The 23095-nt window shown below is 36.7% G+C and overlaps 1 long non-coding RNA gene across 1 annotated transcript; it reads right to left on the reverse strand.

Moving 5' to 3' along the window:
* Positions 1-6519: 6519 nt before the first annotated feature.
* Positions 6520-15497, reverse strand: LOC110448288. The gene is made up of 3 exons (XR_002462696.1): positions 15383-15497; positions 11743-14037; positions 6520-7759 (listed from the first exon to the last, which is right to left on the reverse strand). It is a non-coding gene; the product is annotated as an uncharacterized LOC110448288 (long non-coding RNA).
* Positions 15498-23095: the final 7598 nt, after the last annotated feature.

Below are 23095 nucleotides of genomic sequence, written 5' to 3' on the forward strand. Positions count from 1 at the left end.
CCTCCCCCTCCCCCTCCCCCGATACATGCTTAATTATTAAATTGAAATGGGTGGGGTGTTTTGTGAAAAAAAAATAATGTGCACCATTTATTTTTGTATCATGGAAGTGAATTTCATATGAATACTCTCAAGTTTAAAGTTAACTTTTGGGCATAAAATGAATTCTGTGTAAAGAACTAACATCCAGTAAGTATAGAGGAATGTTGACATGTTTCTTCTAAGTCTGAGGAGGATATAGTTAGTGGTATACAGATAGAAGGAAAAGGGAAGCAACTCCAGTCAGCACTAATAACACAAACACAGAAACCAGAGCCTGTATCCTAGAAACAGTTCTCAAGCTCAAGCATGGATTCTGTGCTCAAACCAGCTTTCTTGTAACTCACTTAAATCATGCCAAACGATCAAAAGTCAAATGCAAACATTGAAAACATGCTTTAAGTCCCTTCAATATTTTTCAAATTTATTGACAAAATAAGATTACCATACTTTATTATTAATGTTTAACCATAACATGAACTTCTGCTAGAGGACAAACTCCGTGCTTGAGCATGAGAACGGTTTCATGAATACAGGCCCTGGAGTTTGCTTCTCTTTAATAAACTAAAATTGAAATAGAACTAACAGGATCTTTTTTCAGAAAATTTTCACAATATTATGAATATTAGGGAATTTTGAAATGTCTCTTCCTTTGTCAAAAAACGATGAGAGATGAAGCTCTGTCTATACCACTAGGTCGAGAAATTAAAACAGACAAAATAATGATGTTTATTTATTAAGCGTAAAATATTGTTTATGGAACAGAAAATGAAATTAATGGTAGGACACTATTATATCTCCAAAATAGTTACCCGACGAGAATAAACTTGTGCTTATGGAAGTGACTGTGAATGTATTATGTGTTTGAGCACATCAGTGTGTCATCATGTTTATTGTGTTACTGAATATTGTTAACTGCTAAAATAAGATGACTGCTTATAAAACGTAGGAACATGACCAACATGGCAATCCTAAGACACTTTAAACGAAGCTAATAGTAAATATGCCTTGAACAATTAGGCCATATTAATCAGTCTTCGTGAAAAATAAACAATTTAATTGAAGTTGTCTGAATCTTTTATTTTAATTAAGTATCAGTCTTTGTTACGAATAAATTTAATGATATACATGTATACACAAGAAAGTGGTATCACTGCACCGGTATATAGTCATTAACTCATTCACCCCTGACATTTTATAATGAGCTCTTCCAACCTTTGAATCAGAAGAGTTCAAATGTGTCTTCAGGGGTGAATGAGTTGAGAAGATTTTTATTTCAAAGCTATTTTTTTTCGACTGATATTTAGAACATATAGCAGTATGAAAAGATTTTTTCTGACTCAGAGTTACTCCCCTTTCATTTTGATACTTCACTGAAGAGTCCTTTAACTCATTTACCCCTGAAATTTCATAATGAACTATTCCAACCATGGCATTGGAAGAGTTTAATTGTGTCTTCGGGGTGAATGAAATAATATCTGTCATTCTCATTTAAGGATGATATTCAACATACAAGATGATTGATTGATTATCATTAATTTTGTATTTTTCATTACTTTCCTCCGCCTAGCTACTGTGATACTTACATAAATTTGGTTAATTTTAGACCATAACAAAAGGGGAGAATAATAATAATAATAAAAAATATATAGTATATAATTGTACTTGCAAAATGGGACACAAAACAAGGTTTTTATTTCTTTTTTTTTCATTTATGGCTTCATTTTTACTCGACTCACAGTGATTTAGTCCATCAAGGCCAATCTTCTCACTTTAAAAGGCTTCCAGTTATTATCCCAACCATTACCTTTACTGTCAAATCTGGTAAATCCAGAAAAAATGCACAATATGGACAAAATATATCTCAATTCAGAGCTGTAAGATTTGTATCAGAGTACCAAGTATACCAGAGACATATTACTGATAATTTGACACAAACAATTTAATTTTTGATGTACAATTGATAAGTTATCACAAAGCTTGTTCTAGCTGTACACAAAACCTCTGGTAGATATTTTGTTTGTATATTTATTTGTTTGTTTGTTGTTTTGTCACCTGTTGTATTCAGATCATCTAAGCATAATACATATTGTATATATTTTACATTTTGTCTGTAACATCATGTATCATGATAATGACTATATAAAGACCACAGTCGTTGTGGTTTCGTTTGATCTGTATTAGACTAAAATGGTTGGTGCTCAAGTAAGTTGATCCAGTAAAGATGTGTTAAAATCATGGATTATTAACATCAGAAATTTAGTATTTGCCAGATAGATATAATTTATCACGAGTTGATAAGATAAGTTTAAACAAAAACCAGTTAGCAGAAACAAAAAAAAGGTTTGAACAGAAGTATTTTATCTTAGAATATACATGTATATATAACATACACTAAAGATGTTTGTAACTAAATAATTTATTTGAAAATATGAGATGGTGAAATCTCATAGTATTGTTCTGGCTAATATGCAGAGATGTATAATTTCTTTTGTTTTGGAAATATCACTGGAACTAAATTAAAAGAATACAAATATAAGTTAAAAATGTCGCACATTAGTTATAATGAGGCTCAGAAGACCCATACTAACCTCGTATAAAATGCTATCATATGCTGTATAACTCGACAAGTACTGTTAAATGATAATGTATGCTATTTTCAATATATGTGATATTTAATGCACATTCCTTGGAAATTGTGTAATGGTTGTATTTCAGATGTGAAAATACGGCTGTTTAAGTCATTATTAGCCCTTGCTCCCCCAAAAAAATCTCAGACTTGAGCTATTGGAACTACAGAACATAGACCTTATCATTTTTCCTGAGTTTTCTCGACCAAAATTTCATTTTTGGAGCTGTGTCTTATGATGGAAGAGATGATATCTCTGCAATATTATAACTATAGCAAATCTCTTCTGCACATCAATTACCAAATTTTTGTTTATTTCAAATTTTCTTGATTTTATGCAGATGTATGGTCATATATCTGTTAGTAAGTAATTAAAAGTGCAAAGAACTTTTGTAAATGGCATCGTCAAATTATCAATAATATTTTATTTCTATTCACACGGTTGATTTCTAGCTAGACAGATATAAATTTTCTATTAGTGTTATCTGGAAAAAGTTCAAAGAGATGAATTTATGAACAAAGCTTTAGAGACTTATTAAGTTTGAAAAATGTGAAGTGTTTACAAAAGCAAGACTGAAGTTATTTATCATTTGTTATGAAGATAAAGTTATTGTTTGTACAATTAAGGTTTACCTATATTCTAGACTACAATATATATTAATATTAGCTTTGAAGAGATATTCTATCTTATGATTAAAGACTAAGAAATCATTTGAAAATATTTCATAAAAAGTTATGTTAACCCGGTTCAATTGTTTAAGGAATATTTTTTAAGAATGGACAGTGGAGAGACATGGTAAGGGGAGATAACTCTAAATACAGTTGCAGTTATAAGATTTGAGGGGCAGCTTTATTCTATAACAGATACATTACCCGGTACATTTAAGTTTGGTATCCCAGTGATCTTTCTACAAAGTCTAAAAAAAAAAAATCATTCTCAAAATTTGACACACCATTGGAGCCAGGCCGTTGGTATAAATTTCATAATGGGCCTTTTGGATCATTAAGACAATAGCAGGTTTGCGATGAGGCGCATACAATGTAACATACAATGTATAGTCGATTCTCTTGTATTTGTCTGGATTGTAGTGGACATTACATTATTTTAACAAGAAATTGTTTTAGTACTAATTTGCTAGGAGACTGATTTGAGAATTTATTCCATAGATTAATCACGGTATTGAGATTGCAGTCTCTTTGTTTCTAAGTGCTTTAGATTTTCATCAAAAGACATTTTTGCTGATGTGATTCTCACCTCACAATATGTAAAAACATATGTATGTCTCATCTTTAATGCATCTTAAGGAGTTTTTGTATAATCTATGAATCTGTACGATTGTCTCTTCTTAAATTGATACAAAATGAAATGTGTTGAAATTCAAGTTTCTGGCGTTATATCAAAATGGTATGTTATAGTTTCTTTACTATCACATATTATATGTGCGGGTATTTTTTTTCATGAAAATATACCAGATACATAATAATCGTTTTATTGAATGATATTTTTTATTATTATTTTTTCAATATTTGTGCTCTGAACACAACATGTGAATTCTGAAATGTATCGTCCTCACAATTTTGCATTGCAGATATATGGACGATTTTCCGCAGGATTTCACATCCTGGCAAATATGTTATGGATGGTAGCTAGTTTTCTAATGATTATTATACTTATTTTTATCTGTAAAGATGTACTACAAAGTAATTATATATGAATTTTTAGCGTGTTAATTTTCGTGTGTACGTGGGTTTTTTTCCCTTTACTGTACGTCTGGTCAAACAGCGTCTTCAAAATCCAAGGGTTCTGCTCCCGATATCCATATCTTATCTGCACCATTAGAATGTCACGACAAAATTGAAGACTTTTTACGCGAAACGTAATGCTTGATACACGTAATGCTTGATACAAGTACACTTGTCTGATGTCTTTAATGAATATGGGTGGAATCGTGTGGCAGCGAAAGGATAAAATCAACAGGCTTTGAAGTTGGAAATAGTTTGCTGAAATCTTCAAAGGACAGGTATCAACCTAGTGATTTTCTCCAGCACTTGAAACCAGTCAAACAGCTGTCCGGGAGCCTTCCATTTTGTTATGACTTACTGGAGAGGTACAGAAAAGATAGGTGTATCTGGGAAGGAACCCTTAATGGATTTAAAATAAGGTCAAACAGTGGTACATTTACTCTTCTCACAAATAGCTTTTAATCGCCACATAAATGAAAAGAGAGAAAAAAAAATCAAATAACATGTTTTTTGGGATATACCGGTACGTGATATAAATCACATGTTTGAGAGTGTTTGTGAATTATTGGATTTTTTTATAATTTGGAGTGTCACCGTATCAGTTTGATTTCTGTCTGCCTGTGGAAGGGTGGGGTATTGGTCTACAGCGTGGATTGTGTTTGTCCTTTACAGATGGGTGAACTGTTTATGATCTAAGCTCATTCACTTGGCGTATACCTAAAATACAAGTCAATGTCGTTAGAAGTGGGTGCATACTTTAACATGTATTATACCTCTCTGTTTATACTGTTAGTGGAATGATGCTTATTGCAATATCGAATTTTGACAGCCCTTTATTTATTTATTTTCGCAATATCTTCAAAATATTTGTTTTTATGAAGGATTTAAAGCCAATATATATTATAATAATAATATACATAATATACAATATTTGATATAGCGCCCTATCTAGCTAACATAAGCCACTCTAAAGCGCTTTACAGTACATAGGTATACAATTAATACAATTAGCATAAACATTAATTAATTCAATTTTGAGGATTTCGCAGGAGCTGCCTTATCAGGCGCTAACTACTAGCCCTATGCCACCTGGCTAATATCTCCCTATGTGTGTATGCCTGCGTGTGTGCTGGAGATGTATTGTGTTCTGTTTTGTAGTGGGACCGTGCTTCCAACCGCATCTTTTATAGTGCCACCTCACTTGAATGCTACAGCACAGATACTGCAACATCCACCCCAGATGATTTTATACTCCACCTGGGTTGTTGGAGTTGATTTTTCTGATATAATTATGTAGATTATTATTTACATTTTAAGATAAATTGTCTAGTATACATGTACGATCAATACTTAACAGTCTGCTATCATTTTTTTCTGGTAGATATTTTTTTACAATGTAATGGCCTCAGATAGGAGCGTATAGGTAGAATATCACATATACTGGTTGTAGAGCTAGAGGAACGGGCGTATTGTTATACAAATAGAAATTACAAATAAACTCGCATTGAGTTGTTACATACACTTTCAGTTCTGTTATCCTACTCTGTACGCCTAGCTAACTCGTCCTTCCTGACGTATCAGTAAGTTTTAAACAAGCTTAATGTGTTAAAAACAAAAATTATATCTGATTAAATGGAAATATCTTAATGTGGTTGAGATCATTTCCTGTGATGTACAGATACGTTATTATTATCATCTTGTATAAAATTACTGACGTTTTCGTCGGAACTGAAACTCAACTGCTTGGGATACCCATGAATGGTTACATTATACAAGGATGAAGGAGTGAAACCATTGTTGGGTCCCTGAAGGTCACTGATGTAAACCCTTTTAGACCCTTTACATTACATGAATCATGAATATGAAATCTCCGCACCATTACCAAGACCCGTTTACATGATGACGCCACACTTCAATACTCCCATGCATGCTATACCATGCCGATCTAGTTCTGGGCCTCGTTCCCGCTGAATACCGCAGTCCTTTCCCGTCTGTTCCTGTCCTTTCCCGTCTTGTCCTGTCTTCTACAGAGTGACTTGTTTGCCATTGTAGTCCTATATTTATACATTTGTTGAAATACTAAATTGCTAATAAATGGATGAACGAGCAAATTGTTGTTTCTCTTTTTATTGGTCTTTAATTATGATTAATAATAGTTTTTCTCTCATTTCCCCGTGTGTAAGATGGAGCTGTCTGAAAAGCTTGGGGGTGGTGATTGATATTTTCAAAATGGTAGCCAGTATAAACGCATTTGTCATGGTTTCCGAGCTTGTTCTGGTGGTTGGAATGAGAGAAAAATACCCTTTCATGCCCAAGGGTATAGTATAGGGAAATTCCACCCTCCGGATTTTCAAATTTGGCAAAAGCCTGGGTTTTTTACCAAATTTGAAAACCCCTCTGGTTGATTTTCTTTATCCTACAACCCTGTGCATGAAAGAGTTCTATAATATTGAGATATATATATTTATTTTGTCAATAGTTGATGATGGTATAAAATAAACATGAAAATGTCAACTGATGTCCCTCCTACAGTTTGTCTTCATCCCATTTAAGTCAGTCGTATTTGATCCTTTCTCTGGCGCTGTATATCACAACGAGCCAACAAGTATGGAGTTTCAAACTTGGATATCTGAGTTCGACCAGGATTCCAATTTTCATGCGACTATCAGGTACATTCCATTAGTATTTGAAAGAAATAAATATGTACAGGGTACTTTCTTGTGTGATGTAAGCTTGAAAGGGATAAATGTAAGATGGAGAAAGCATGATAATTAAGGATATCTATGGAGTGTTATCACGAACGTATGATGTCGTCTCTATTAATTGCGGTAAGGATGACGTTTGCTGCAGATGTCTAGCGAGGAAGACATCTGCTTTTTATTGCAGTTATGATCACGTCAGATGCTTAATTATGATCGTAAGAATAACGTCTGCTATAGATGTGTATGGCGGTAACGCTAATGTCTATTGCACATATCTCCGGGTGTACTTATGGCGGTTTTAAGGATGTCGTCTGCTGAGTTTTTGTGGTAAGCCTCGTTAACGTTTCTGCTGTAAGAGTCTATGGCGGTTAGCTATATAGGATGTCATCTGCTGAGTTTTGGAGGTAAACATGATTTCTGCTGTAAGTGTCTATGGCGTGTTTAAGGCAGTAAGGATGACGGCTATGACGAAAAAGACAACTGGGAACGCGAACAGGAAAACGGCCTTCATCTTTTCCTTAGAGCTCAAAGGCTCAATGTCCTGTAGCTTTTTAACGTGCGAGCCATACACTCCCGCCTGCTCATTGTCCACTGCCACGGAGTCTCTGACACTGTCTCTGGACACTGTAAACACCACCTGCGTCTGAAACTAGAAATACGTTCACCTTATAAATCTCCTCCACCCACTCGTACACAGTTGTAAGTCGTGTAACGACGCTGATAGCTGCCTCTGAAAATTAACAGCGTTAACGTTTTATCACTAAACAATTAACACATTGACCTATGATAAATATTAAAAAGACACCCTTAAAAACGATTGAAACTTATAGTAGTCGATACCAACAGCCAAACAAAGTAAAGATTGCCCTGACGTTTAATTTACACTTCCACAAGTATTTGTGAAAGAAATTACGGCCGTAGAAATTATCGAATAGATGACCTAAGTGGAATGTTATACAGCCTTGATTTACAACAAAACTCTCAACATAGCTTGACTAGTATCGTATTAATAAATGTCGCCTAATCATAACGATTTTGGAAAATGTATTTCTGAAAATAATAATGAATAACAGAATAGGATTTTTTTAATCAGTACAACAAATATTTTATCATTTCTTGTTGCATTTACAAAGTAATTGCACAATTGAAATTGGATTTGGAATCAACTTTTACAACATATAAATGTTAATGCGTTAAAAGTTTTGGACTTTTCCTTCTAGCGAGCTTAAAGTGTAGTCAAAGCGTTTATATCAACTTCCGCGGATTTAGATTGCTATCTTAAGTCTATAGTACCACGGATTTAGATTGCTATCTAAGTCTATGGTACTAACACGGATTTAGATTGCTATCTAAGTCTATGGTACTACCACTAATTTAGATTGCTATCTAAGTCTATGGTACTACCCCGGATTTAGATTGCTATCTAAGTCTATGGTACTACCACTAATTTAGATTGCTATCTAAGTCTATGGTACTACCACTAATTTAGATTGCTATCTAAGTCTATGGTACTACCGCGGATTTAGATTGCTATCTTAAGTCTATAGTACCACAGATTTAGATTGCTATCTAAGTCTATGGTACTACCCCGGATTTAGATTGCTATCTAAGTCTATGGTACTACCGCGGATTTAGATTGCTATCTTAAGTCTATAGTACCACGGATTTAGATTGATATCTAAGTCTATGGTACTACCACGAATTTAGATTGCTCTCTAAGTCTATGGTACTACCACGGATTTAGATTGCTATCTAAGCCTGTGGTACTAACACGGATTTAGATTGCTATCTAAGTCTATGGTACTACCACGGATTTAGATTGCTATCTAAGTCTATGGTACTACCACGGATTTAGATTGCTATCTAAGTCTATGGTACTACCACGGATTTAGATTGCTATCTTAAGTCTATAGTACCACGGATTTAGATTGCTATCTTAAGTCTATAGTACCACGGATTTAGATTGCTATCTAAGTCTATGGTACTACCACGGATTTAGATTGCTATCTTAAGTCTAAAGTACCACGGATTTAGATTGCTATTTAAGTCTGTGGTACTACCACGGATTTAGATTGCTATCTAAGTCTATGGTACTACCACGGATTTAGATTGCTATCTAAGTCTATGGTACTACCACGGATTTAGATTGCTATCTAAGTCTATGGTACTACCACGGATTTAGATTGCTATCTAAGTCTATGGTACTACCACGGATTTAGATTGCTATCTAAGTCTATGGTACTACCACGGATTTAGATTGCTATCTAAGTCTATGGTACTACCACGGATTTAGATTGCTATCTAAGTCTATGGTACTACCACGGATTTAGATTGCTATCTAAGTCTATGGTACTACCACGGATTTAGATTGCTATCTAAGTCTATGGTACTACCACGGATTTAGATTGCTATCTAAGTCTATGGTACTACCACGGATTTAGATTGCTATCTAAGTCTATGGTACTACCACGGATTTAGATTGCTATCTAAGTCTATGGTACTACCACGGATTTAGATTGCTATCTAAGTCTATGGTACTACCACGGATTTAGATTGCTATCTAAGTCTATGGTACTACCACGGATTTAGATTGCTATCTAAGTCTATGGTACTACCACGGATTTAGATTGCTATCTAAGTCTATGGTACTACCACGGATTTAGATTGCTATCTAAGTCTATGGTACTACCACGGATTTAGATTGCTATCTAAGTCTATGGTACTACCACGGATTTAGATTGCTATCTAAGTCTATGGTACTACCACGGATTTAGATTGCTATCTAAGTCTATGGTACTACCACGGATTTAGATTGCTATCTAAGTCTATGGTACTACCACGGATTTAGATTGCTATCTAAGTCTATGGTACTACCACGGATTTAGATTGCTATCTAAGTCTATGGTACTACCACGGATTTAGATTGCTATCTAAGTCTATGGTACTACCACGGATTTAGATTGCTATCTAAGTCTATGGTACTACCACGGATTTAGATTGCTATCTAAGTCTATGGTACTACCACGGATTTAGATTGCTATCTAAGTCTATGGTACTACCACGGATTTAGATTGCTATCTAAGTCTATGGTACTACCACGGATTTAGATTGCTATCTAAGTCTATGGTACTACCACGGATTTAGATTGCTATCTAAGTCTATGGTACTACCACGGATTTAGATTGCTATCTAAGTCTATGGTACTACCACGGATTTAGATTGCTATCTAAGTCTATGGTACTACCACGGATTTAGATTGCTATCTAAGTCTATGGTACTACCACGGATTTAGATTGCTATCTAAGTCTATGGTACTACCACGGATTTAGATTGCTATCTAAGTCTGTTGTACTACCACGGATTTAGATTGCTATATAAGTCTATGGTACTACCACGGATTTAGATTGCTATCTAAGTCTGTGGTACTACCACGGGTTTAGATTGCTATCTAAGTCTCTGGTACTACCACGGATTTAGATTGCTATCTAAGTATATGGTACTACCACGGATTTAGATTTTTATCTAAGTATATGGTACTACCACGGATTTAGATTGTTATCTAAGTATATGGTACTACCACGGATTTAGATTTTTATCTAAGTATATGGTACTACCACGGATTTAGATTGCTATCTAAGTCTATGGTACTACCGCGGATTTAGATTGCTATCTAAGTCTGTGGTACTACCACGGGTTTAGATTGCTATCTAAGTCTATGGTACTACCACGGATTAAGATTGCTATCTGAGTCTATGGTACTACCACGGATTTAGATTGCTATCTAAGTCTATGGTACTACTACGGATTTAGATTGCTGTCTAAGTACTAGTCTATGGTACTACCACAGATTAAGATTGCTATCTGAGTCTATGGTACTACCACGGATTTAGATTGCTGTCTAAGTCCTAGTCTATGGTACTACCACAGATTTAGATTGCTATCTAAGTCTGTGGTACTAACACGGATTTAGATTGCTATCTGAGTCTATGGTTCTACCACGGATTTAGATTGCTATCTAAGTCTATGGTACTACCACAGATTTAGATTGCTATCTAAGTATATGGTACTACTGATAACTGCAAGTACAAGGTTTAGGTGCAGCCGGAGGGGGTTCGCGACACCACGGACTTAAATAGCAGGGATCTAATCAAAGTCCGGGTTGACACTGAATTATAAACTTACAAATATGGCACATGACTGCATGACTTCCTGTTAGCCAGAGGGTGTCCTTACGTGGGAAAATACTTTGTTGTTGTTTTCTTTGGCGGGGGTTTACTGATTTTTTTTTATATCTACATTTTGTTTTGTATACCACAACTATATTGAATGGAATTCTTTATAAAAGTCCAGCTATATGATGAAGTGTACCTTACACGTGTCTTTTTACGCTTTTTTAACATTTAGCTGTCCAACTATTAACATCAGTGGATGTTCGAAAACTACTCGTTCAATGTACACATGATTATAGTCCCAGTGGTATGACATGTAGCGTACGTTCGGTGTATAAACTAGACTTTAAACCACTTTCCCCTACCGTGTGTACATTATATGCACTACATACACGTATCTATTGACGCTTTACATACATAATCGTGTGTATACATTCCATATAACTACATTTTCATAACTTACTTCTGGTCTGGTCGTCGCCATTTTGGACTGACGGTTGATTTTTACCTCTTTACTTTACCCAGGTGTGGCAGGTTTGTTTACCTGTACATGTACAACAGGTAGATATTTACATAAAGCCACGCTCTAGTTATACACCACTTCGGGCGAACTAAAGAAGAGTACTAGATGTTTGTGATTGTCGAACCCACGTCTCTAGTACCATGTCTCACCAATACACCAAAGCTTACCTGTATTCATCGTCAAGGTTCAGCAAACTCAGGGGACATCAACTTAAATTGTTCCCACTTAAATAAAAACTCCCGTTCCTGAAATGAAATGTAGCATACATTATGATATAGTATCCATGTCTACGGCTTGAGTTTTCACCACGTAATTCCACCCATAAACCTTTATAAAAACAAAGTTTTTCTGATGAACAAAATACAAAGGAATATAATCGATTGTGGTGTAATATATATATACTGTACTGTGACAAATTATGATACATTATTGTGACATATACTACCTAAGACATGCTATATTACATCAACCATATACAGTTTTAAGACATATATTACAGTGTGAAATTGTAAAAAATAGAAACAAATTCAAATGGACCTTTTTATTATTTTTTAGAACATTATACATCTCAATCTTATTTAACTGTTTCATTATATTTTATAATGTCAAATTGTTTCAAAGAAATTGCTATTATTTACAACTTAATTATAACTAACGTCTACCTGACAATATTTCGTTCTGGTCAAATCTCAATCGCATCAATCATGTTCAACTCAATTAAATACAACTCTATTCTCTTTCTCAATACAACGTATAGAGAAATATCTTTACAATATAATATATAGTAATTGTAGTGTTCGTAGTCGGTAGTACACAGTACTGTTTCATAATAAATCAAGGAGGACAAATGTTGTTATTAATTATTCTGATAAAAGTACAAAGTGTCTTCAGTGTTTTTATATTAGTAGTATTCATTAATTCATAGAACTGAATTGCATTTGGTCTCGTCCAAAAATATTTATCTATATATAAAACTCTATGCACAGACAGTGCGGACACTCAGACAAGTAATGGAATCTGTCACCAATTTGCTGACTGTTGTAAGTAATGGAATCTGTCACCAATTTGCTGACTGTTGTATAATTACAGTGTGGACATTTTCTTTCATTATAATCAATACCATACCATCTGCTGGTTTCAACAATAAATTTGTGATTGGTAGTCCTTTTACATGTCAGATGTTGTTGTTTATCATTACTGTATATTATTATCTTCCTGTTTACTCTAAGCTAGCGATACAAATACCTGCACCGGTGAAGTCGAATAAGACGTATAAGCTTTAGGCAATCTGACATCTTCTACATAGATACAGTTTTATGTGATGTTCTAAAATTAGTGACACGTGCTACACCCAGAAACGTGGACACCTATCTTATGTATAAATTGAAGTATATGAATTGTAAGAAAAGATATTCGACCGAGTCAGGTTTCCGACTGGAGAGGTTCCGCTCAAATTACCAGTGTACTCCCCAGGAAAATTCATAGGTATTATTTGTATAAATTCCACTTTGTTATATTGTGCTTATCAATCGGAGGACTTATTGAATACAATATCATCAATTGGAACAAAGCATTATTTCTCCGTGTCATCATTCCGACTTCGATTAAACAATCCAAAACAATCGTAACACCATGGTAAAATCTTCCGTTTGCTGCTATGACGACGAGATTGGTCTATGGTAAATAGCTGATGGACACCCTGGTAAAATCTTCCGTTTGCTGCTATGACGACATTGGTCGATGGTAAATAGCTGATGAACACCACAGAAAACGTCCTCCTTGTTGTTTTTGATGGTTATACAAAAGAGTACGTTCAGAAAATGTCATTTGTAAAACTTGATCGCGTAATAACGTCTCTGTCGTGCCGCCGTCCTCTTGTGATAATAAGACACGAGAAAGTGTACACATTTAATCCAAAAAAAAAATGCTTACTAGTATATATTCTACTAAATAGCTGTTTTGTATTAAAAACCCTGGATAGGGAAGACTGAGACGCCATCTTTGCCATAGCATAAAATGACGTCACTGGTTGTAAATGGCGGCCAGGATCACCGCCACCGCAAATGAGGCGTGGATGAAGACGAGGAGAGAAATAAAACGGACTTTTTCGTGGAAAGTCAGTGGTTTATCACGACTTTCGAAAGTGTTCCTGTCAGTTCGACTAATATCCGCACTGTTTTTGGTATAAGGTGACATTCCCATCCCATTTTCAGCATTGATACTTCCGGCTGGTGCCTGCAAAATATAACTCAGAATGCTATTTTTTATTATTTCTATTTTAAAATATTGTTGAAACTACGGGATTTTTCATGCAAAATTTACAAAGATAATGCCGTCCTTAAAGGTTTTAAAAGCTTTCAATCGTATGTCTGTTTGGCGGAGAAGGGGTGATTATCAATGTTTGTCTGTTTGGCGGAGAAGGGATGCTAATCACTGTTTCAACCGTATGTCTGTTTGGCGGAGAAGGGGTGATTATCAATGTTTCACCCGTATGTCTGTTTGGCGGAGAAGGGGTGAGTATCAATGTTTCAACCGTATGACTGTTTGGCGGAGAAGGGGTGAGTATCAATGTTTCAACCGTATGTCTGTTTAGCGGAGAAGGGGTGATTATCACTGTTTGTCTGTTTGGCGGAGAAGGGATGATTATCACCGTATGTCTGTTTGGCGGAGAAGCGGTGATTATCAATGTTTGTCTGTTTGGCGGAGAAGGGGTGATTATCACTGTTTGTCTGTTTGGCGGAGAAGCGGTGATTATCACTGTTTGTCTATTTGGCGGAGAAGCGGTGATTATCAATGTTTGTCTGTTTGGCGGAGAAGGGGTGATTATCAATGTTTGTCTGTTTGGCGGAGAAGGGGTGATTATCAATGTTTGTCTGTTTGGCGTAGAAGGGGTGATTATCACTGTTTGTCTGTTTGGCGGAGAAGGGGTGATTATCAATGTTTCAACCGTATGTCTGTTTGGCGGAGAAGGGATGATTATCACCGTATGTCTGTTTGGCGGAGAAGCGGTGATTATCAATGTTTCAACCGTATGTCTGTTTGGCGGAGAAGGGGTGATTATCAATGCTCGACTAATTTTTATTAGATAGTATTTCAGCTCCTATTGTGTCATTCCGGACACTATAAATGAAACTTGGATATGGGAGAATCCTACAGCTGATTGAGACTTTGCTCTCCTGTTATTTTCTAATTACAAATCGAAACTCGCATACTAATGATCTAGAACGTACACATTGTGGAGCGGTCGATGCTAAAACAACATATGTTTTAATTTTAATTTTACCAAATAATGCGTTATACATGCATATCTTAATTAACGAGCATTTGAATATGTATCATAATAGAAATATCATATTCTTTCAAATATGTACATAATCACGGTGCTGTCATCAAATCATCATCAGCGCTCCTATGACCGACATTTAACAGATGGCACTACCATCCAGACACGAACAAAAAAGTTATTGGTATAGCTGCGCAGTGTTATAAGAAGATTATTAACTAACACAGTGTCGTTACCATTAATTACAATACTCACTGAACATTTAACACTTAAGTTATTTCTCCAAGTTGTACTTACACTTTGGTCTGTTGTTTCTGCCATATTTAGCCGAACTACGCACACTGACAAAATATTACGTTTAAATTCAGTGTCACAGCTATCTCCCGGATCGTTATGTGTTTTTTACATTAGATATGCATAGATCTTATTTATACCTGTACTTACCTGTGAATTGAAGCTAAGGTAACACACACCTACATTACGTCGGAGGGCTTATACACATCACGTACGTATGCGTGTTCTTGACGTACATGTACGTACAGTAGGTCTCTGTTCGTTTTATCCGTTTTTATGGTGTATTTCTTATAAGTTTTGGGCCTTGTGGCTCATGAAATATCATAACAATGTATAAATAAAGTATTTACAAATGTTTTCAATAAGAGATGAGATAAACCTATAATATATTGAGTATGCACATGAATGCACAGAAGGCATGATACAAGCATCTAGCATTTCCTGTACAAGGTTATGATATAATTATTCCTTACCTATATAACGCCGTGTTTGATTTGTTTACATAGCTCACATGACAAGGGCAATACATCCTCGTGTTTCTCTCACTTACGCGCTCGAGTTTCCCCTGCCATGCGGAATGACTGAAGCAGACGACAACAATGGCACATCAACTATATCATCGTTAGTATTTATCGCTCGAGTTTACCCGTTCATATGCTGAATTTCCTTCTGAAGGCGGACCAGGAAAATATCACAATTCCAGCTTCAGAATTTGAAAGTTAAGCGATAAAAGAATGAAAAACGTGAATTAAATAAGAATGTTCTAGTATGTTAACTCAGATGTTATATTTTAGGAAATATTTTATGTGTACTATCATCTATGTTTCGGGGTCCGGGGGCCTTAACCCTGACACATCTTCAATCTCAATATAGCTTTATAATTCAATGAAAGTTTACGTCTTTTCCACATTAAAATTCATATTTTTTTAATTACCATAAAACAAAATCTCATGAAAAGATGATTGAACTAAAATAAATTCCAGTAGGATTTTTCTTAAAAATAAGTATAATAACTTGCCGTAGATTTTGTTTTCAGTCCGTGATATATTCGGCGGATTTTCAAGCAAAATTCAGAAGCTCGGAAAGTTTTGTACCCATCTTTGTGCAATATGTAATGAAAATGGACATACTTTTATAACTTCGGGTAGTTTCTTATAAATGAGTATATGACTCTTAAATCGGTTTTATTTGAATTAATAACTATTTTTCTCCAACCACAATAAAAATGAGGGTGATATAATTCTTACAGACGAGCGGAATGAGGCGAAGAACATTATTCTGACGATGAGTTTCTGAACTTCATCGACGGGCGGAAGGAGGAGGAGTTTGTTTCTGGGTCAGGCTTTCAGTTAAAATGTTGACGTTTAAGAACAAAAAGAGTCGATGGAATCCTGGGGAGGGAAGTGCAGACGCTCGACCCTCAAAACATCCACCCATACACTTGTAATCGGGGTGTTCTCTGAGCGCCATATTTAGCAACAATAGACATGTGTTGTTTTGTGAAGCAGTAGCAAGTCGATCGTATGCTGTTTTTATAAAAGCTGCAGTTTCACCCTAATATTCACCTGGAATTTGCCCATGTTTCATAAAAAAATGCTTTCCACGTTTACTATTGCCGTAAAACGTTGAAGCATCTCATCAACACTGAAAAGTGTCGCCTCATGTTGTGAAAAAATAAATAATTTAAGTGAAATATTCAATTGAACCACACAATAAACTGAGTGTATTTACCAGAAAACCATACAACAGAGTGTTATAACCGGTAAACCATACAACAGTGTTATAACCAGTAAACCATACAACAGTGTTATAACCAGTGGACCATACACCAGTGTTATAACCAGTAAACCATAAACCAGTGTTATAACCAGTGGACCATACACCAGTGTTATAACCAGTGGACCATACACCAGTGTTATAACCAGTAAACCATACAACAGTGTTATAACCAGTAAACCATACAACAGTGTTATAAACAGTAAACCATACACCAGTGTTATAACCAGTAAACCATAAACCAGTGTTATAACCAGTAAACCATAAACCAGTGTTATAACCAGTGGACCATACACCAGTGTTATAACCAGTGGACCATACACCAGTGTTATAACCAGTGGACCATACAACAGTGTTATAACCAGTAAACCATACAACAGTGTTATAACCAGTAAACCATACAACAGTGTTATAACCAGTAAACCATACAACAGTGTTATAACCAGTAAACCATACAACAGTGTTATAACCAGTAAACCATACACCAGTGTTATAACCAGTAAACCATAAACCAGTGTTATAACCAGTGGACCATACACCAGTGTTATAACCAGTGGACCATACACCAGTGTTATAACCAGTGGACCATACAACAGTGTTATAACCAGTGAACCATACAACAGTGTTATAACCAGTGGACCATACACCAGTGTTATAACCAGTGGACCATACACCAGTGTTATAACCAGTGGACCATACACCAGTGTTATAACCAGTGGACCATACACCAGTGTTATAACCAGTGGACCATACACCAGTGTTATAACCAGTGGACCATACAACAGTGTTATAACCAGTGGACCATACACCAGTGTTATAACCAGTGGACCATACACCAGTGTTATAACCAGTGGACCATACACCAGTGTTATAACCAGTGGACCATACAACAGTGTTATAACCAGTGGACCATACACCAGTGTTATAACCAGTGGACCATACACCAGTGTTATAACCAGTGGACCATACACCAGTGTTATAACCAGTGGACCATACAACAGTGTTATAACCAGTGGACCATACACCAGTGTTATAACCAGTGGACCATACACCAGTGTTATAACCAGTGGACCATACACCAGTGTTATAACCAGTGGACCATACACCAGTGTTATAACCAGTGGACCATACACCAGTGTTATAACCAGTGGACCATACACCAGTGTTATAACCAGTGGACCATACACCAGTGTTATAACCAGTGGACCATACACCAGTGTTATAACCAGTGGACCATACACCAGTGTTATAACCAGTGGACCATACACCAGTGTTATAACCAGTGGACCATACACCAGTGTTATAACCAGTGGACCATACAACAGTGTTATAACCAGTGGACCATACACCAGTGTTATAACCAGTGGACCATACACCAGTGTTATAACCAGTGGACCATACACCAGTGTTATAACCAGTGGACCATACACCAGTGTTATAACCAGTGGACCATACACCAGTGTTATAACCAGTGGACCATACACCAGTGTTATAACCAGTGGACCATACACCAGTGTTATAACCAGTGGACCATACACCAGTGTTATAACCAGTGGACCATACACCAGTGTTATAACCAGTGGACCATACACCAGTGTTATAACCAGTGGACCATACACCAGTGTTATAACCAGTGGACCATACACCAGTGTTATAACCAGTGGACCATACACCAGTGTTATAACCAGTGGACCATACACCAGTGTTATAACCAGTGGACCATACACCAGTGTTATAACCAGTGGACCATACACCAGTGTTATAACCAGTGGACCATACACCAGTGTTATAACCAGTGGACCATACACCAGTGTTATAACCAGTGGACCATACACCAGTGTTATAACCAGTGAACCATACACCAGTGTTATAACCAGTGGACCATACAACAGTGTTATAACCAGTGAACCATACACCAGTGTTATAACCAGTGAACTATACAACAAACTTAACAGAGTGTATTTAATAGTTCTTTTCCTGTTACATCTGTAGCATTGAAACAAAAACGCTGGATGTATTTGTTTGAGTTTATTTCTTTTAAAATGATAATATGGTATAAAACAATTCTGGCAATTCATAAAAATCATGTCAATCATTGTTCAAATCACATTACATTGTAATAACAACATTACACAGTAAATAGTCCACATAAAATCACACCCACACTGTAAATACTGTTTTCTGATTAACACTTTGATCTGACAATCATTAATATCACAGGCTTTATGGCATCATTATAATTGACTCAGAAGATGAGACTAGATATATAAGCACTCATTTTCAAAAGGCAAGGATTACAAAGATTCTACATACATGTTATATACATTTTCAAAAATGATTGTCAGCTTGATGTGAAACATAGGAAGACATATTTTAATTTGGCAAGTTTATGATCAATAATACTGATTGACTTTTTAAAACACTTTCTGAATATTGCGTTAAAAGGAAACGAATTTTAGATTTAGACTATTTTTTTACAAGGAACTGAATTCGTGACTGGAACAACAGCTATATCTTGCTTGATTGCTTGTGTTAGAACATATAATCACAAATATTTTTAAACACTTAATAAGAAAGATATATGTTTTTTTATCTTTGGTTTCTTTTACATGAGACAAAACACTTTTAACGAATTCTACCTACTAAGTAACCTGGCCAATTACCTATTTTGGATGTACCTGTATGCCAAACTTGTTCTGACCGATACTGTGTTGTTGATAAACTCATGGGGCTGATATTCCACGTTAGAAACTGCATGGCTGGTCAAAGCTGCATTAAAATTTGCGGAAAACAGAAAAATTGTTTATTTCAGAATAAGAACAAGACTGGAAAATTTGAAAGATGAAATTCATTATATAATAAAACCTTTGTGTTTTGTCTCCATTTTTCGGCAGCAAACATGTAAAAGAATCTACACATTTTATAGGTGCCTACTAATATTCACAGTATTTAAATAATAATCACATTGTATTTAATTTTGCACAATCTTTGATGACCCTGAATATAGAAATAAAAATCTCCGCAAGTAATATTCACTATACAGTACATATAACAACATATAAAATACTGATAAACATATCTTACACAGAGTTAAGTTTTCTGACTAAATAACAAACCGCAGACATAAACAGTATAAAAATACCTAATGCTTCTCATATGGGATTGATTTGTAGACTGATGAAGAAACAGGCTAGAATGGGCATGAGAGTCGTCACTTGATCAGCAACAATTTTTCCATGGACTCGGAAATATGGGTAAGCTTATACATGTACTTAAACAAATGTACCTGGTTTTACAAAATCTACAATTTCAATTTTACTTGACTGGCATATCTTGTTATCATAACAGCTAATATTAGTACAAATATACACAGTTTACCCTATATACGGTAGAAATTACATGTGAAGGGCGCAATGTACACTGGGTGAAAATGGATTTTACCAGTGAAGGGTGAATATCTGACTGGGCGAACGTTTCCCGGTCTACATTATTGCCCTATACACATCAGCTGTCCATTATAATCCATCAAAGGTTCATCAGTCCCATCAAACGGGCTCGGCTAGTCCAGTCGTCGTGGGGAAGGTAACAACCACTGACTAACCGTCGTCCAGTGAAGGAGGCCCGCCCATGCATGGCCCGCCAGTTGTCGACAAACAGGACCATGCCAGCTTTCAGTTTTACCCGCAGTTCGTTGTCCTGGTCACGGACTTCTCGTGTGAGGTTTTCGTAAGCCCTGTAGAACGCTTGTTGTTGATCTGGTGGTACAGTATACATTGGTGACCTATCGTATGGGTTGTACCTGTAAACAAACGATTACCTGGATTACCTTATTTGGTCACGGGGCATAACTTCAATAGGCTATATGTTCGATTCATACATGTAATTATAATGTTACCTTATTTTGTAGGGAGTCTCCTGATGTTTTATCTTGTTATATTAAATGGAAGTTTTTCAGGATAATCGGTACCTTCGTACAATCTTTTCCAACTTAAAAAATTCTGAACTTTTGGAAAATGTGACTAAAACACCATAAGGTGAGTTGCTTTCGTTCAGAAAGTATTTTACCAATGGCTATATGAAAATATCGTAAAGGATTTATGAATATTGTTCAACATTAAAGAAAATTCATTTTTCTGTTTTTCAAAAAGAACACTTCAATAAACTTTTTCTTGTTTGCTGAACCTCTACAACGACCACTTGTGTTAAGAGACCACCTGTGTTAAGAGACCACCTGTGTTAAGAGACCATCTGTGTTAAGAGAAAACCTGTGTTAAGAGAAAACCTGTGTTAAAATATCTCTTTTTAACCTCTCTGTTGCAATTGTTGTCATGTTAACTTCACCTGTAATCAGAGACCATCTCTCCTGATAGTCCATGGAGGGGTCTCCTAGTACAGCTGTAATCAAAGACCATCTCTCCTGATAGTCCATGGCGGGGTCTCCTAATAAGGCTGTAATCAGAGACCATCCCTCCTGACAGTCCATGGCGGGGTCTCCTAATAAGGCTGTAATCAGCGACCATCCCTCCTGACAGTCCATGGAGGGGTCTCCTAATACAGCTGTAATCAGAGACCATCTCTCCTGACAGTCCATAGAGGGGTCTCCTAATACAGCTGTAACCAGAGACCATCTCTCCTGACAGTCCATTGAGGGGTCTCATAATACAGCTGTAATCAGAGACCATCTCTCCTGACAGTCCATTGAGGGGTCTCCTAATATAGCTGTAACCAGAGACCATCTCTCCTGACAGTCCAAGGAGGGCTCTCCTAATACAGCTGTAATCAGAGACCATCTCTCCTGACAGTCCATGGGGGGTCTCCTAGTACAGCTGTAATCAGAGACCATCTCTCCTGACAGTCCATGGAGGGGTCTCCTATTACAGCTGTAATCAGAGACCATCTCTCCTGACAGTCCATTGAGGGGTCTCCTAGTACAGCTGTAATCAGAGACCATCTCTCCTGGCAGTCCATGGGGGGGGTCTCCTAGTACAGCTGTAATCAGAGACCATCTCTTCTGACAGTCCATGGAGGGGTCTCCTAATACAGCTGTAGTCAGAGACCATCTCTCCTGACGGTCCATAGCGGGGTCTCCTAATACAGCTGTAGTCAGAGACCATCTCTCCTGACAGTCCATTGAGGTGTCTCCTAATACAGCTGTAACCAGAGACCATCTCTCCTGACAGCCCATAGAGGGGTCTCCTAATACAGCTTTAATCAGAGACCATCTCTCCTGACAGTCCATGGGGGGTCTCCTAGTATAGCTGTAATCAGAGACCATCTCTCCTGACAGTCCATGGAGGGGTCTCCTAATAAAGCTGTAATCAGAGACCATCTCTCCTGACAGTCCATGGAGGGGTCTCCTAATACAGCTGTAGTCAGAGACCATCTCTCCTGACAGTCCATTGAGGGGTCTCCTAATACAGCTGTAATCAGAGACCATCTCTCCTGACAGTCCATGGAGGGGTCTCCTAATACAGCTGTTATCAGAGACCATCTCTCCTGACAGTCCATAGAGGGGTCTCCTAATACAGCTGTAGTCAGAGACCATCTCTCATGACAATCCATGGAGGTGTCTCCTAATACAGCTGTAATCAGAGATCATCTCTCCTGACAGTCCATGGAGGGGTCTCCTAATACAGCTGTAATCAGAGACCATCTCTCATGACAGTCCATTGAGGGGTCTCCTAATAAAGCTGTAATCAGAGACCATCTCTCCTGACAGTCCATGGGGGGTCTCCTAGTACAGCTGTAGTCAGAGACAATCTCTCCTGACAGTCCATAGAGGGGTCTCCTAATACAGCTGTAATCAGAGAACATCTCTCCTGACAGTCCATGGGGGGTCTCCTAGTACAGCTGTAGTCAGAGACCATCTCTCCTGACAGTCCATAGAGGGGTCTCCTAGTACAGCTGTAATCAGAGACCATCTCTCCTGACAGTCCATGG

This window comes from Mizuhopecten yessoensis, unplaced genomic scaffold (genome assembly GCF_002113885.1).
Source record: "Mizuhopecten yessoensis strain PY_sf001 unplaced genomic scaffold, ASM211388v2 scaffold3985, whole genome shotgun sequence".
NCBI lineage: Eukaryota > Metazoa > Mollusca > Bivalvia > Pectinida > Pectinidae > Mizuhopecten > Mizuhopecten yessoensis.